The sequence below is a fragment of the Armigeres subalbatus genome, chromosome 2 (assembly GCF_024139115.2).
Source record: "Armigeres subalbatus isolate Guangzhou_Male chromosome 2, GZ_Asu_2, whole genome shotgun sequence".
Taxonomy (NCBI): Eukaryota; Metazoa; Arthropoda; class Insecta; order Diptera; family Culicidae; genus Armigeres; species Armigeres subalbatus.
The window spans coordinates 392,456,544-392,471,410 of record NC_085140.1 but is presented as its reverse complement, the minus strand read 5'-3'; the positions used below and the strand labels follow the sequence as shown (position 1 = coordinate 392,471,410).

Here is a 14,867-nt window from a genome sequence, read left to right as displayed (position 1 = left end):
CGATTTGGCAGCCATTGATGGTGACGAATTTGGGCGCACGCGCGTAGCTCATAGGTTTCTCAGCTCAAAATCTCCAGGATAAGATTGGCCGGTTGAAAAGCAACTAAGCCCCTGCGTTGGTTTTCGATGACCATGAATCTATACTGTGCACACATTCTATTATATGTATAACAAAGGGCATGTACCATATTATAAACCATCCGATTGAGCTTTGGTTGTTCGTGAAGATCTTCTAATGGTTTGGGACAAAAACCCATGCTGAGAACACATTCTATTCTATGCATCAGAAAGGGCATATGCTATATATGAAAAGTTCGTTTTATTATTGGCTACGTGTGTTTACCTTGAGGCCTTATTCCTGGGAATTATTGAATGCCCAAGAACCTATGCTGTGGACACATTCTATTCAATGCATAATAAATCCAATTGAGCTTTGGTTGCTTGTATAGATCTTAAGACAGGGCTGCCCAACGTACGGCCCGCGGGCCGGATGCGGCCCTCGGCTCCTTTTTTTGTGGCCCGCGGCGTGTCTATCTGCTAATTAATGATTTGAGTGTATTACTTCTACGTGAAGTTAAACGATTTTCAATGATATGGAAATGCTAATATCATCTTCCAAACTTAGACGTACATGTTCATGATAGAATTAGAGGCGAAAGAATAGAATTGATATTCGATTTGAAAGCGAGCGGAGTGCAATATTTGTGATGGCACATATCGCACGACCTTCCTTCTGCCAAACTCCCGTATGAATGAGGAGGGAAGAATATCAGTGTGGAAGCTGATATATCTCCACTGGCAGAGGAAGGTGGTTTAATTTGCTCATATGCCATCGCGCGCGGAAGGGTTTTTCTATCGACGAGTACTGTCTCTAAATTTCTAATATGACATCAGCATCTAGTCGAATAGGATTTTTATTGCACAGTTCTGTTTTCTCTATGCGTCCTCCGCTCGCTTTCAAATCGACTTCTATGAAAACATTCTTCATGCCTGCCGTATCCTAATGGAACTATCAAATCTATACTTTCGCCTCTAATTCTATCATGAACATGTACGTCTAAGTTTGGAAGATGATATTAGCATTTCCATATCATTGTAAATCGTTTAACTTCACGTACAAGTAATACACTCAAATCATTAATTAGTGTACTACCCCTGGTGGGGGCATCCATCAATTCAGCTGTTATTGGTCGACGGTACAGCAGCAGTGCCTGTGAGTTAATTCGAACGATAATGGGTTATGCAGAGGAGCTTGCGAAGCAACAGCAATTAATGATTCCCAAATGGTTCAAAATCCCCAGCGATTTTCGACAAACTGTTTTTTATTTTTCCCCATGGAAAACTTTATTCTTCCAAAAATTCCCCTAGGGAAACGCCGTCAGTGGCACCTCGGCAAGGCATTTCTTGTACAATTAGAATCAATTAATTTGTTCAATTTATGTACAGCAAAGGGGACATCGATACGACTTACGTTTTCACGAGTGGATACTGATTACAAACAGCACAACAAAAGACAACAACTTATAAAAACAAAATCTCGCATCTGCTATATGGTCCCAAGAGGAAACGGCATTAATTAATTCAGTCGATCACCACCACACTGCATTGACTGGATAGGAGTAGCGCTGGTCTGCAATAGGCATAATCGGGTGAGCAGTCGCGATGGTATCGCAAAACCGAGAGCAAGGTGAAAATGAACATCAGATTATATCATTTAGATGGGGAAAATTGGATCTATATGTACAATTTGAGGTAAGTTAATTGAAAATGAAAAAAACTTCATTGTTCGGAAATGATGTCTCCAATAATTCTTGGTTCTATGGCTTGTATTATAATAAAAATGAAATGAAAAAAAATAACATAAATCTGTTGAAGTTTGTTCACTTGTCATAAGACGAGTTTGTACAATCCCATTTAATTCCACCACTTAATTGTACCTTGGCAGATACGTATTTCGACCTCAACAGTTAGGTCGTCCTCAGTGTCTCGTACTTGACTCGACTCGAAGTTTGTTGTTAAGTGGAATATCTCTGTTTTTCTAAAATACGAGATCTCGCTATTTCTTCTGGTCCAGCGATACACGCATTCAAACCAGAGATTGAATTAATATATTAAATGATAATAACATTTATTATTTAGTATTCAAAGTGATACTAGCGTTTCACGCTGAAAGTATTGGGCATAGAGCAATGTACCGTGACACAAAATTGTAGAGGAAACATAGTGCTAGATGTCCACCATACAACACTTTTCGAAATTCTACCTCTGGAATTAGTTATTGACTAAATACAAAATGATACACTCCCTGATTTAAACCTAATCTCGCAATTAACTGACAGTTTTTACTCAAACACTGGAAACGAATTACGATTGGTTACGTTTTGTTTTCAAGATAGCAGACTTGTTTTAGACTTGCGTATAGGTATATTTGTTCATTTATTTATTTGTGATTTGGAACGCTTTGTGAAAGGAAAAGCATTTAAAAAGTTAATCTTTGGTTTAGATATGTTACGTAAATCCGAGTATGTACTCAATCTAACCAAGTAGAAGTTAAAATTAGATGATTGGCATAGACTAGCGGATTGAGAACATCATCTGTAATGCATCGACAGAACTCTTATGTCCCGGTGAAGCGTTTTAGCTGAGTTTCCTCTATTTCTGATCGCATTTCTCTTTATATTGGTTCATGGTTTTCAAATTAAGTTCCAGGAAAAAAGTTACTTTATATCTATAACTATGGATAATTCTTTCCAGTCGAAGGAACTGCTAAATGATTTACCGACGGTTCCAGTCGCGGAAAAAGCTGGATGCATGCATATTTATTGCGCGCTTTATGGGCAAACGAGTGTTTGTGTACCTGTCTGTATAGTCTCACGATGGGCAACGTGCTTACTAATCTGGATCTAATTCCATATACAGAACTAGGCAACCGTTACTAATTATCCAAGTTGAGCAAATGAATCAATTGGTTTGGTATGATTGATTGTTGACGACTCGTTCCAATGAGGTATTTGGCAAATATGTACTGGCTAATCTTCCGCTCAAGCGACCTTGTATAGAGCATGATTGATTGTCCTGGGAGGCCTATTAAGATATGAGATTCTAATCTTTGATAGACAATTCCCCATTCGTCAATTTATTACTTCGCTCTAATTTGGGTGCTTCCAGTCCATTAGCTAATCTTTGAAGACGGTTCGCTGATTTTGAATGCAATCTAATTGACCTACGAACCCACTTTGGTAATTGGCTGGCAGTAATTTAAATAATCATTAATAAATTGGTGCTGCTGATTTCGTATTCGGTTACCTGTAGCCTGTAGATAATGCGAAGCTCGGTCGAAATATTGATAAACTTTCTTTCGACTTTCGAGTGAAACCCTGTTATTCAGGGTTTCAGAAGCAAGTTCTGGTTGAGACTATATTTCAGGTTGATATTTTTCTCGACTTCTATGGACTTGATTTCAGCAAACCAATGAAAGAAGGACATCTTAAGTATTAAGCACGGATTGTTTCTATTTAGTCATACATATGTAGGTCATTGTTACACGTTGAAAAATACGTAGTGCTGCTTAGGTCGTATCCTCCCAGATGCATCGATTCCTTAAAATCACGGGGAAGCTGACTAGCAGACAGGATCGAAGTGATACCGTTGGCTAATGGTTACGTTCGAGAAAATCGATAACGGACCGACCGTGCGATGCTCCCTCCGGATAAAGCTTCTCATGAAAGCCAATCGGGCAGCAGTAATCTTCTAGCCTGCGAGCGTAGTTGGAAAAAGCGCATCCAATTTTGTATTACTCTAGCCCGATAGTGGTTTTGTGCAGTAGGGATTGTTGCTTTTACAGGAAGTGCACCGAATCATCCTTCGTGGCGCAATTGTTTGTTGGTACGCTTGAATTACTTTAATGGTATAAAACTGCAATGCGGTAACGAAAAACTGAATTCTATTATTGAAGGCAGTATTCCAAAGAAACAAACTGCATTTCCGTTTCTTTATTTTTTCAATTGTTTTGGGATTTCATCACATAATTATAGAATTCATTCGAATTTAATAGCTCAGCTTCGTGAGCTTAATGGAAAACTAGGTGCACGAGCATTAAACAAACAGAATGCATCATATTATATTGCAAAATCTGGCAATCTATTTTTAAAAGGTCAGCAAACACCCTTCGTTTATTTTCAAGATCAAAAGCCCAATTTAGTATTTAAATCAGATGGATGAGTACCCTCCGCAGTGAGAATATGCATACCTTCACCAATGTGTCCACGGTGGCCTATATTAACAACTCATCGTTAAACCAAGCCAACCGGAGGTCCCATTAATGCATTCCCTAATGAATACACATAAAAGCATCTTGCTTCAAACAGGACAGGAGAAAACCATCCAGCGACAACCGGCTTTGGCTTAATGGCGCCAATTGGGGCGACCATAAAATTTGCACCACCGCAGCTAACCGAAGGCAACGTGTAACAACACAACCAACATGAATCACCGGAAAACGCCCATTACCATATGGACTGTATACATTGAATACCGGAATGGACTGCGCAGCGATACTTTGCGTATTAAATCATTTCTGCAAATTATTGTTGAAAATAAAATTTTCAATTAATTTTACCTAAAGCTCCATTTTATGTGCCTCAAGACGTGCCGTGGTTCCGTAATAAAGTTGGCCATTATATGCGATTTTTATTGCGGTGCACTTGTCATGCATATCTGCATCACGTTTGATGTGACGAATGGTGTCGTCGTCAAAGGGCCTTATGTTATTCAATCCACTCGATGATATGATGATGGGTGGACACTGGACAGGGACATGTTATTGACGAAATTGTTTGCCAAATGCGAATAAATTGTTATGGTAGACTTGAAAAAAAGCGCCAATTTAAATGTGTGGTAAATTAAACCAATTTATTGGTAAATAATCATCATGCATATGTTACAAATGTTTCTTTATGATCAGTTAAGACGCAGCTTTGGAACAAATTATGATGGTTAATGGACTCAGTAAAATCGACTCTCCAGTCTCCAGCTACGCGACGCAGCCATCGAACGCTCATCTCATATACAAATAATTATGACACGAGCGACATAACCGATTTGCGATCCTTTTTCATAACACAATTCATTTTAGGCCCCGCAATGTTTATTCATTTCTCTGAGAAAGCTAAACAATTACGAAAATGCAAAATTTTGGTGAGTTGTAAAGAAAGCATCTAGATCGCACAGAAATCGATCTAAAGTGCGGCGCTTCAACCAACTCAACAATTGACAACAGCTGATGCAACTCGTGGTTCATTCGCCTCCTTCACATACCGTCCGCCATCTGCACCCCACCATAGATGGAACGCAGCACTTTTCTTTCGATAACTCCCAGTGCGCGCTGGTCCTCCTGAGTATCGTCCAGGTCTCGTGTCCTTAGAGAACTGGGTACGTGGGTGGATGCCAGACAAATAATTTGTGCACCATCGTTTCCATATTCGTTGGAGGAACTGCTGGTTCTCTTGCCAACGATCGAAGCGATTCCGAGTAATTTCGGAAAGGTCAGGCTCAGGGAAGGACGTCAAGGGTCAATGGATTAAAAAGTGACCCGGAGTCAACACGTTCAGGTTGTTTGGGTCAGCGGAAATCGGCGTTATTGGTCTGGAGTTCAGACAACGTGACAAACTCATTTTGCGACAGAACGAAATTGCCAACGGTCGAACGGAAATGCTGCTTCAACGACTTTACCGTCGCCTTACAAAGCCCTCTGGCTTGGTTCATATCCAGGCAGTCTGATGCTGTTGAGAGTGAAACTGTTTGGCTAGTTCTGCTAGTTCTCGAGCAGCTCCTCTGAAATTTCGAGCATTGTCGCAGTGGATCGCCTCAGGTTACCCTCTGCGACCGATGAATTGATGTAACGCCGCAAGAAAACCGGCGTTACGTGGATGGCCACGCTCCGTGCCAAGTTACGGATGCGTAGCGGCCAGAACATTTCCCGGACACCTGCCACAAGAAATTGTGGTGTAGATATTTACGATGATAGTGCTATCTGTCCTCCTAAATCAACGCTTTTTTAAAGCGCCCACCAATAACACGTAAAATGCCGTCCTTATGATCAGGCGCAAGATTCTTCAAAGACAAAGTCGACTTCACTTGTCCATCGGAAGCTACTGATGTGATCTCGTTTGGGAAAACTTCTGTTTGTGCTAAACGGACCAATGACGAAATGGCTTGAATTAGCCCAGAAGTTTGTAGATATCCTAATCTACGACGACAGTGGTTTTCTGGTTTGGTATTGTAGACTAATGTGTGAATTTAGAGTAGGTATCAATTAGCAGTCGAGAGTGTTGAGCTAATGCGAGTTTCTTTTCTCCCAAGCTGAAGGCAAGCAATCAGGATGATAAACTAATAGTGATCAAGGGAGATCGATTGCTACTCATATTGGCCTTATACTAATGATATGAATTGATGATAGGGTTAGTGGTAACATAGACTGTTTCATTTCCTTTCCAATATCAATGTAGGTAGAAGTCAAGTATTTTATTTTTTTTTTTCAATCTAGTTTCCATACATGAAACTAATGGTGGCTATGCCGGCTAATTTTATTTTGAATTCCATACAAATAGTAAGTTAGATGAGATGTATTGGTGAAACGGAATAGGTCTTGACAGTTTATGAACCGATTTCATTTGCAATGACTTTCGTACATTTATGTTTCAGATTGTTTCTTCCACATCCCCAAATCGCTTCCATCACTATATACCTACCAATTCAATCGGAAAACTATTCAGACCGAAACGATAATTGAAATTCAAAAACTTGCTTACACTGGCAAAACCACCCAAACACGATTACACAGCTTAACAACTACACTGTACACAGGCGGGCCGACTGCCATTGAACGTATTTTTAGGATACAGGAAATGAGCGAATTTCCTGCAGCGAAACCGCAAGGCAAGCGTGCCCTCTCGTTATCCGGGAGGGGAGCATTAATTAATTCCAAATAATGCGATTCAGCCACACCATATCTCTGACAGCCGGCTATTTGGCAATGCTGCACCACGCACCGCATATCCAACTGTGAGGTGAGATTTTATTCGCCTGAGCTTTAACGCTCGGTAGCGTGGATTCACGTATTTCAGTGGGATGTTGGGAAATTGCCAGCCCGAACAACTCGTTGCTATAGCTTTTGGGCGAGCGTGTCTGGTGAAAACAATAGCAAAGGATCAAATAAATTTATACTGAGATCCGTACTACTACACACATTTTTATCCATGAGACGTTAATTACTTCGTCAAAGGATTTAGGTGCAGAGCATCATGGTGAATGCCGGGTTTAAAACGGAAATTCACATGCAAAGCTATTAGATCCATCACAATCTTATTGTTTTAATCACTTTTGTTTTAGGCTCGCTTCCCGTTGCGTGTTACGGAGCGAAATTAAATTTTGAAGAAAATAATGAACCTCCTATAGCTTAACCAGGTTAATTGACTGTGCGCATCGTAGTTCCTGGTCGTGATTGGCCGAGAAACAACAAACATATACAGCTCATCAATTGAATAGCCTTCTTGGAATTAGAAGACTATTCTCACTGTACATGATTTGGAGAGGAAAATTAGTTCGGCACTCATTGCTACAAGAGACCGAAGAATCCTCTGCATCTCTGTGAGTGCCACGGAAAAGAGATAGTTCGTTAGTTGAGATGGTAATTCATGGGAAGTCACCTTGGTAAGCGTGACCGTGGAAAACCGTGTTTCAAATCAATCCAACGTGAAATTAATATGCTTCGATTAATAAGCTTCTACAACATGACCAATCCAGCACTAATTAATTGTCTGCTCCTCAAAGCAGACATTATTTTTTCACTTCGTGTTCTCCCGGACTAACTGGCGTGCCCAGCATCAACACGATCGAACTCAGAAATCATAAATATCCTATAGTGTAAAAATTCATGTATTTAACTATGTGTTGTAATTACAACAACAAATACATAACAGCCCCATATAGATAGGTAATCATGCAATAATGGAACAGTGCAGTAATGCTTGCATCGTCAGCATTACACTTGGGAATAGTAAATCAATTCAATGCCAACTTGAGAGAATAATCATCTAAGGTGTAAAATTAAATTTAAGTTTTGAATCCAACAAACATGCTGTGCGAAGCTCGTGGGCTTGATCTTCACAATAAAACCAGAACAACTCTGTGTATACGATGAAAACCTTACGCTTTTGAAAAAGCAGTGCAATTTGCATTGGCTGTTCTGTTTACTCCGTCAATGTGCATAAAATTGTGTGCTTTCATGCCCCATACACACATATGCACATCAAGCGGTAGTAAAATATTTACTATTCGCATAACGAAGTGATACCAAAGTTGACATAGTCTCTGGTGATGCATTTCACTGCAACAAGTACGAGTGTGCAAGAACAAACAAAGTTCCATAGAGATTCCTGACATGATGAATTTACGATTCTGTGAGATTTGCTAGCATTCATTCGGTACCTCTTGTGCGGAATAATCTCTAGCAGACATTTGAAAAATATTCCTAACTCATCCTGTCTTGAATTATTAACACAATTGTTTTCCTATTTCCATTATACTAGATACATACCAGAGAGCTCACCATAGTGAAGAACGTGAGTTTCTGTAAGTTATACACACAGCACATTCCATTGTAATAGAGTTGGTGTATCTAAAGCGAACAGTATAATTCTGGTTTAGATTCGAATTTACATAAAACTAGCCGGTCGGTCCATCCATTTCCCGATCCAAATTGATGTGGTCACTTCTCAATCCACTTACCTATTGTCTATCGAACAGTCAATCCGGACAACATATGGTCTTGCTTTAACGTGTTTAACGGTCTACTGTACGACCTTTTAGAGTTCAAAGTGTGAGCCTAAGTGATTACAGGTATGCGATATACAATGTATCAATGTTGAATCGAACAAAATGAAATAGTTAATAAAATTTGAAACGAAAAAAAAACAGTTCGGTCTACCTAGCAGTGGGCATCATGAGAATAAGGGAAGCAAAAGCTTTACAAATAAAAATGTGTTTCCTATCTCGTACACCAAGATCTACCGAAAGGCAAAATGTTAACTTCAAAAGCGTTTTCTTCTTCTACAGCTCTACATTCCAACTGGAACCTGTCCTGCTTTTCAACTTTCGAATTCTATTAGCATTTAATCAGATATCAGTTATTATTAGTATTGAAAGCTTTTCTACGCCCGATATATTTTGTGTTTTTTCTTTACGAAGTTAAAGGAAATCTGCAACCAGACACCTGGGGAGGCGAATCCAAGTAGTGTGGGGATGGGATCACCACTCCGACCCAAAATTAATTTCTTCTTCTTCAGTCATTTCCCGACGCCGCACAGTGATGCCAAGGCGGAAAAAAATGTAAAAAATATTGTTGAGTGTTGAGCTTCGAAAGTATTTTTCTAATTTTCCATGATATTTGAACTATGTTTCCTCAAAATTTCATAAACATCGGATGAAAATTTGTAACGAGCAGGTCGTTTCATGTTTATTTATTCAATTCATGTTACTCGTGATATCCATTATTTATTTAAATTAATTTAGTAATTTATCAAAACAGTTGAACCAGTCTAGAGCCCAAAATAAAAATTCACTACATTAGCGTTCATTCTGTTCATGAGCGACACTTGCAAGAAGCGCAAAACAAAATTGATTATGTGAGTTCCTACTGACGTTGTGAGCGGCCGTGGGAATTAATTGCCCATAAAAATGGATCAAATCTGCCGGGTGGCTTGTAGCACATGCTATCGCCCGCGTGCATCGACCCGTTGGGAATCCTTTCAGGATGCGTTGACCTTTGGCGTTTTCTTTCCACCTAAGATTTTGGGGCCGAACAGCGAGATGGATGATTGAAGCTGTTCGTGGAAAGAGACGCAAACATGCGCGAATATGATTATTTAGAGCGCGAGAGTAATTTTCGGAATCACGAAATTAACTTCGTGATGTCCGGTGATGCAATTTACAATTTGGCGGTTAATCTGAGGATTCCCAAGTTGATCAAGTTCACTTCGAACTGATCCGTGGAAGAGGCAGGAGTGGCCCAAAGTTCTCGCGCCGTGGTGTATTGTAGAAGGTAGTGACATGAAAGATAATCAATTAGTTAAACTTAATTAAATTCAAATTCCTTTCCCTTAGTTGTAGCAAATAGTAAATGTGTGTGCTATTGTTAAAAGGCGGTGTGTTATCGTGTGTGGCTTCGTGCAATTAAAGGTAATTCGATCTAATTTGTGCTATTTGTATTGTGAAATTAACACGTGATACGTGTAACCAACTATTTGAAGGTTTCTTGCCAAGCTGTTAAACCGTCCGTGGCACCACAACCGAACTCCCAGTGGCCATTGCTGACCCCACCATCAGGCTCAGAAGTTCTCCTGGGCACGCCGGAAGAGGGACGCTTCCGTTTTCTACGCTCCCTAGGCAGGACGTACATCAGCGCATACGTTATTTCCGTTCCCCTAGTGACGACTAGGGAAACCTTGACGCACGTGTCGCGTCGCGCGCAGAGAAAGTCTCCGATGATCGAGTGAACCGACCGCCAACCAGCAGCAGAAAGGCAATCCGCCTACCCCGGCGGCAACAGAGCTTCGTCGCCGAACGAGAGAGCAGCAGCGAATTCACCGCCACCCCCTTTCCGTTCATCTGGCGGCGGCAACATCGTCACCGAAGAAGGTCTGTGAGTACCCACCCATTTAATGTTCATGCGCATGACTATTTAATTCACGCCGCAACCTAGTTTCCGTTGCGTGGCGTGCACGGCCGTTTGTATAAGACCGTGAATTGAAATTCCGTGAATCGAAAACCCATTGCGTTCGCGAGGCGAACGAGAGATTCGATAGCACGTCATTAAAATGCACACCTAGCCAAAGCACACACACGATAGGTAGACAGGGACCATAGCATGGGAAAGGTTGAGAGAGAATAGAAAGAGAAGAGCGAAGAGAAATGAACACTGATGTAGAAGGATAGAAAGTAGAAATAAAGCTCAAAATTGTTCGGATAAAAGCTCGTTTGTTGCGTATGTGATGTCGAAACATTTCCGTTGTACAGTATAAGAGATGAGGAAGCAGACAAATAGATCCACGCAATAAATGTTGGTCCCAATTAAGTGAAATGAGTTGAGTGTTTTTCATGTCACACGTGTCCCGTTTGTAGTTTTTTGTTGTAGAAATTGTTTTACTGGGGAGGTTGGCTCCGAAACCAACCGGGCAACTTTTTAGTCGGACACGGGTCGGTTCGATTGGGAATTCCGGGATACTTGCCGGTGATGATAACACCCCCTTTATATAATTCATCACTGGCCGATAATTATAATCTTGTTCTAGATAATTATACTCATAAACCGCATTAGTAGCGTTTCTTTTTGTGGACAGTTTCAGTCAGCCATCTTACTTCCCGGACCAAATTTAAAAACTGAGCCTTCTTCCCCTGAAAGGTCTCAACGGTCGGGCAACCCAAATATTGGTGGATGGTCTCCCTCGGGAGTGGCGCTTAAGCCATCTCACTTATAAGCCGGGAAGGTCAGTAAGGCTGACGGTTATAACTGGCGCCCAACGAAATAAAGGCTTTTCATGTTTCTTTCTTTAAAAATATATTTTTCTATAGTAGGAACATTTTGTTGAAATTTAAAAGTATTGTCTTGTATATTTATTGCACGTTTTTTCATTGTTAAATTATTTATTTATTTTTGTTGATAATCTGTTGCTCATTACATTATTTTCTCGTTGTTATCGTATTTCTATTTTATTATACATTTATATTCTCTAATTTATTATTATTTATTTTGTACTTCGTGAAATCTAACTTAATTCTAGTAAAATTCATTGGTACACGTTTGTAGTTGAATATTTCATTGCTCACTATTACGAGTTACATAAAAAATTGATCAATCGCTCAAAATGTTTCGCATATTCCCTCGTGCGGAGGATCTCAATCAAGAGGAGATCGATTTCGAATTTTTGGTTCGGAATCAACCACAGAACGTATTTAACCTTGATTTGGCAGGGAAACAACGGCATCTAAGAAGTTTGTTCAAGAATGACGCTAAAGAAGGAATTTGTCACAAATCACCTTTGTCAATAACGGAAGAAGTGGAACATATTCAGGGCAGAATTGATACTCTCGAGAAAGCTCTGGAGAGGAAAGTTGAAGCAAAATATGAATCTAGGGTATTGCACTATTGGTATCGGGTAAAATGGAGTAGGGCTTCTGGGGAGGAAGAAAAAGGAATTCGAAGAGCATTGGGTCAAAGGATCGAAGCATTGATGAAGCACTATCAGTTTGGGCCACCTCAAACCCCGGTTATTGGTCAAATCAATAGCATTCTAACAAACACCGAAGGGGCAGTAGGAGGTCAAGGTAGTGGGTCAACACCAAAGCGATCAAGCGCAGATTTCAATGGCGAGAAATCGACCGGAACCATTCCAAAACAACCAGTTCCGTCGGATGAACAGAAGTCGTCAGAGGTTACAGTCAGTCGGGTAGAGTGGGAAGAAATGAAAAGAGCGTTAGCAGAATTAACGGCTAAACGGAAGGATTGAATCTTGCGCGCTCGCTACGTGTTGGGCCTTAGATTGCAATTCCAACTCATCGGTCCGCGTCCACTTAGGTGGAAATTTTCGTGTACATTGTCTTCGTTAATCGGCATAGAGTCCTGGTGTAGAAGATAATGTATCGTTTCGTGTCAGTTTTCGCGTGAGCTCACTCATCGTTTGTCGACGACTTTGAGTTGATGCCTTTTAAATGTTGTTAGTTTTCTTTTGTTATTTTTCCGATTTTGCGTGATTGAGGTCATCAACAACAACAACAATAATCCATTCTATGAATCACTTCCATTTGCTTTTTCCGTCCAAATCAAGTAACCGTCTTTTAAATTGTTGTGAGTAGTTCTATTTTGTTAATGTTTAATTTCGCTGGAGACCGGAGACATAACGTCGTTGATGGTCAGTGGCAGACATATTCCGTAATAGAATATGTGCTGTAAACAGAGAGGGAGTCAACTTCGGTTGATGATGAATCTATATGACCCCGAAATTTAAATAAGACGTTATAGCACCTCGCACTTTGTAAATTTGTAAATATATTCTGTGGTAGATTTAGGCCTACGAAAATTTGATTGGTAATTGTAATCTCCATTCCAATGCCAATCAAATTTTCGTACATTTAGTGGGGAATAATGTAACGAGCAGGTCGTTTCATGTTTATTTATTCAATTCATGTTACTCGTAATATCCGTTATTTATTTAAATTAATTTAGTAATTTATCACAACAGTTGAACCAGTCTAGAGCCCAAAATACAAATTCACTACATTAGCGTTCATTCTGTTCATGAGCGACACTCGCGAGGAAGCGCAAAACAAAATTGATTATGTGAGTTCCTACTGACGTTGTGAGCGGCCGTGGGAATTAATTGCCCATAAAAATGGATCAAATCTGCCGGGTGGCTTGTAGCACATGCTATCGCCCGCGTGCATCGACCCGTTGGGAATCCTTTCAGGATGCGTTGACCTTTGGCGTTTTCTTTCCACCTAAGATTTTGGGGCCGAACAGCGAGATGGATGATTGAAGCTGTTCGTGGAAAGAGACGCAAACATGCGCGAATATGATTATTTAGAGCGCGAGAGTAATTTTCGGAATCACGAAATTAACTTCGTGATGTCCGGTGATGCAATTTACAATTTGGCGGTTAATCTGAGGATTCCCAAGTTGATCAAGTTCACTTCGAACTGATCCGTGGAAGAGGCAGGAGTGGCCCAAAGTTCTCGCGCCGTGGTGTATTGTAGAAGGTAGTGACATGAAAGATAATCAATTAGTTAAACTTAATTAAATTCAAATTCCTTTCCCTTAGTTGTAGCAAATAGTAAATGTGTGTGCTATTGTTAAAAGGCGGTGTGTTATCGTGTGTGGCTTCGTGCAATTAAAGGTAATTCGTGCTAATTTGTGCTATTTGTATTGTGAAATTAACACGTGATACGTGTAACCAACTATTTGAAGGTTTCTTGCCAAGCCGTTCAACCGTCCGTGGCACCACAACCGGACTCCCAGTGGCCATTTCTGACCCCACCATCAGGCTCAGAAGTTCTCCCGGGGCACGCCGGAAGAGGGACGCTTCCGTTTTCCACGCTCCCTAGGCAGGACGAACAGCAAGCGCTTATGTTATTTTCGTTCCCCTAGTGACGACTAGGGAAACCTTGACGCACGTGTCGCGTCGCGCGCAGAGAAAGTCTCCGATGATCGAGTGAACCGACCGCCAACCAGCAGCAGAAAGGCAATCCGCCTACCCCCGGCGGCAACAGAGCTTCGTCGCCGAACGAGAGAGCAGCAGCGAATTCACCGCCACCCCCTTTCCGTTCATCTGGCGGCGGCAACATCGTCACCGAAGAAGGTCTGTGAGTACCCACCCATTTAATGTTCATGCGCATGACTATTTAATTCACGCCGCAACCTAGTTTCCGTTGCGTGGCGTGCACGGCCGTTTGTATAAGACCGTGAATTGAAATTCCGTGAATCGAAAACCCATTGCGTTCGCGAGGCGAACGAGAGATTCGATAGCACGTCATTAAAATGCACACCTAGCTAAAGCACACACACGATAGGTAGACAGGGACCATAGCATGGGAAAGGTTGAGAGAGAATAGAAAGAGAAGAGCGAAGAGAAATGAACACTGATGTAGAAGGATAGAAAGTAGAAATAAAGCTCAAAATTGTTCGGATAAAAGCTCGTTTGTTGCGTATGTGATGTCGAAACATTTCCGTTGTACAGTATAAGAGATGAGGAAGCGGACAAATAGATCCACGCAATAAATGTTGGTCCCAATTAAGTGAAATGAGTTGAGTGTTTTTC

The 14,867-nt window shown here is 40.9% G+C and overlaps 1 long non-coding RNA gene across 1 annotated transcript; it reads left to right on the top strand.

Annotated features, from left to right (window-relative positions):
* Positions 1 to 13,473: 13,473 nt before the first annotated feature.
* LOC134217396 (uncharacterized) lies at positions 13,474 to 14,409 on the top strand. The gene is made up of 3 exons (XR_009981021.1): positions 13,474 to 13,809; positions 13,872 to 13,946; positions 14,018 to 14,409. It is a non-coding gene; the product is annotated as an uncharacterized LOC134217396 (long non-coding RNA).
* Positions 14,410 to 14,867: the final 458 nt, after the last annotated feature.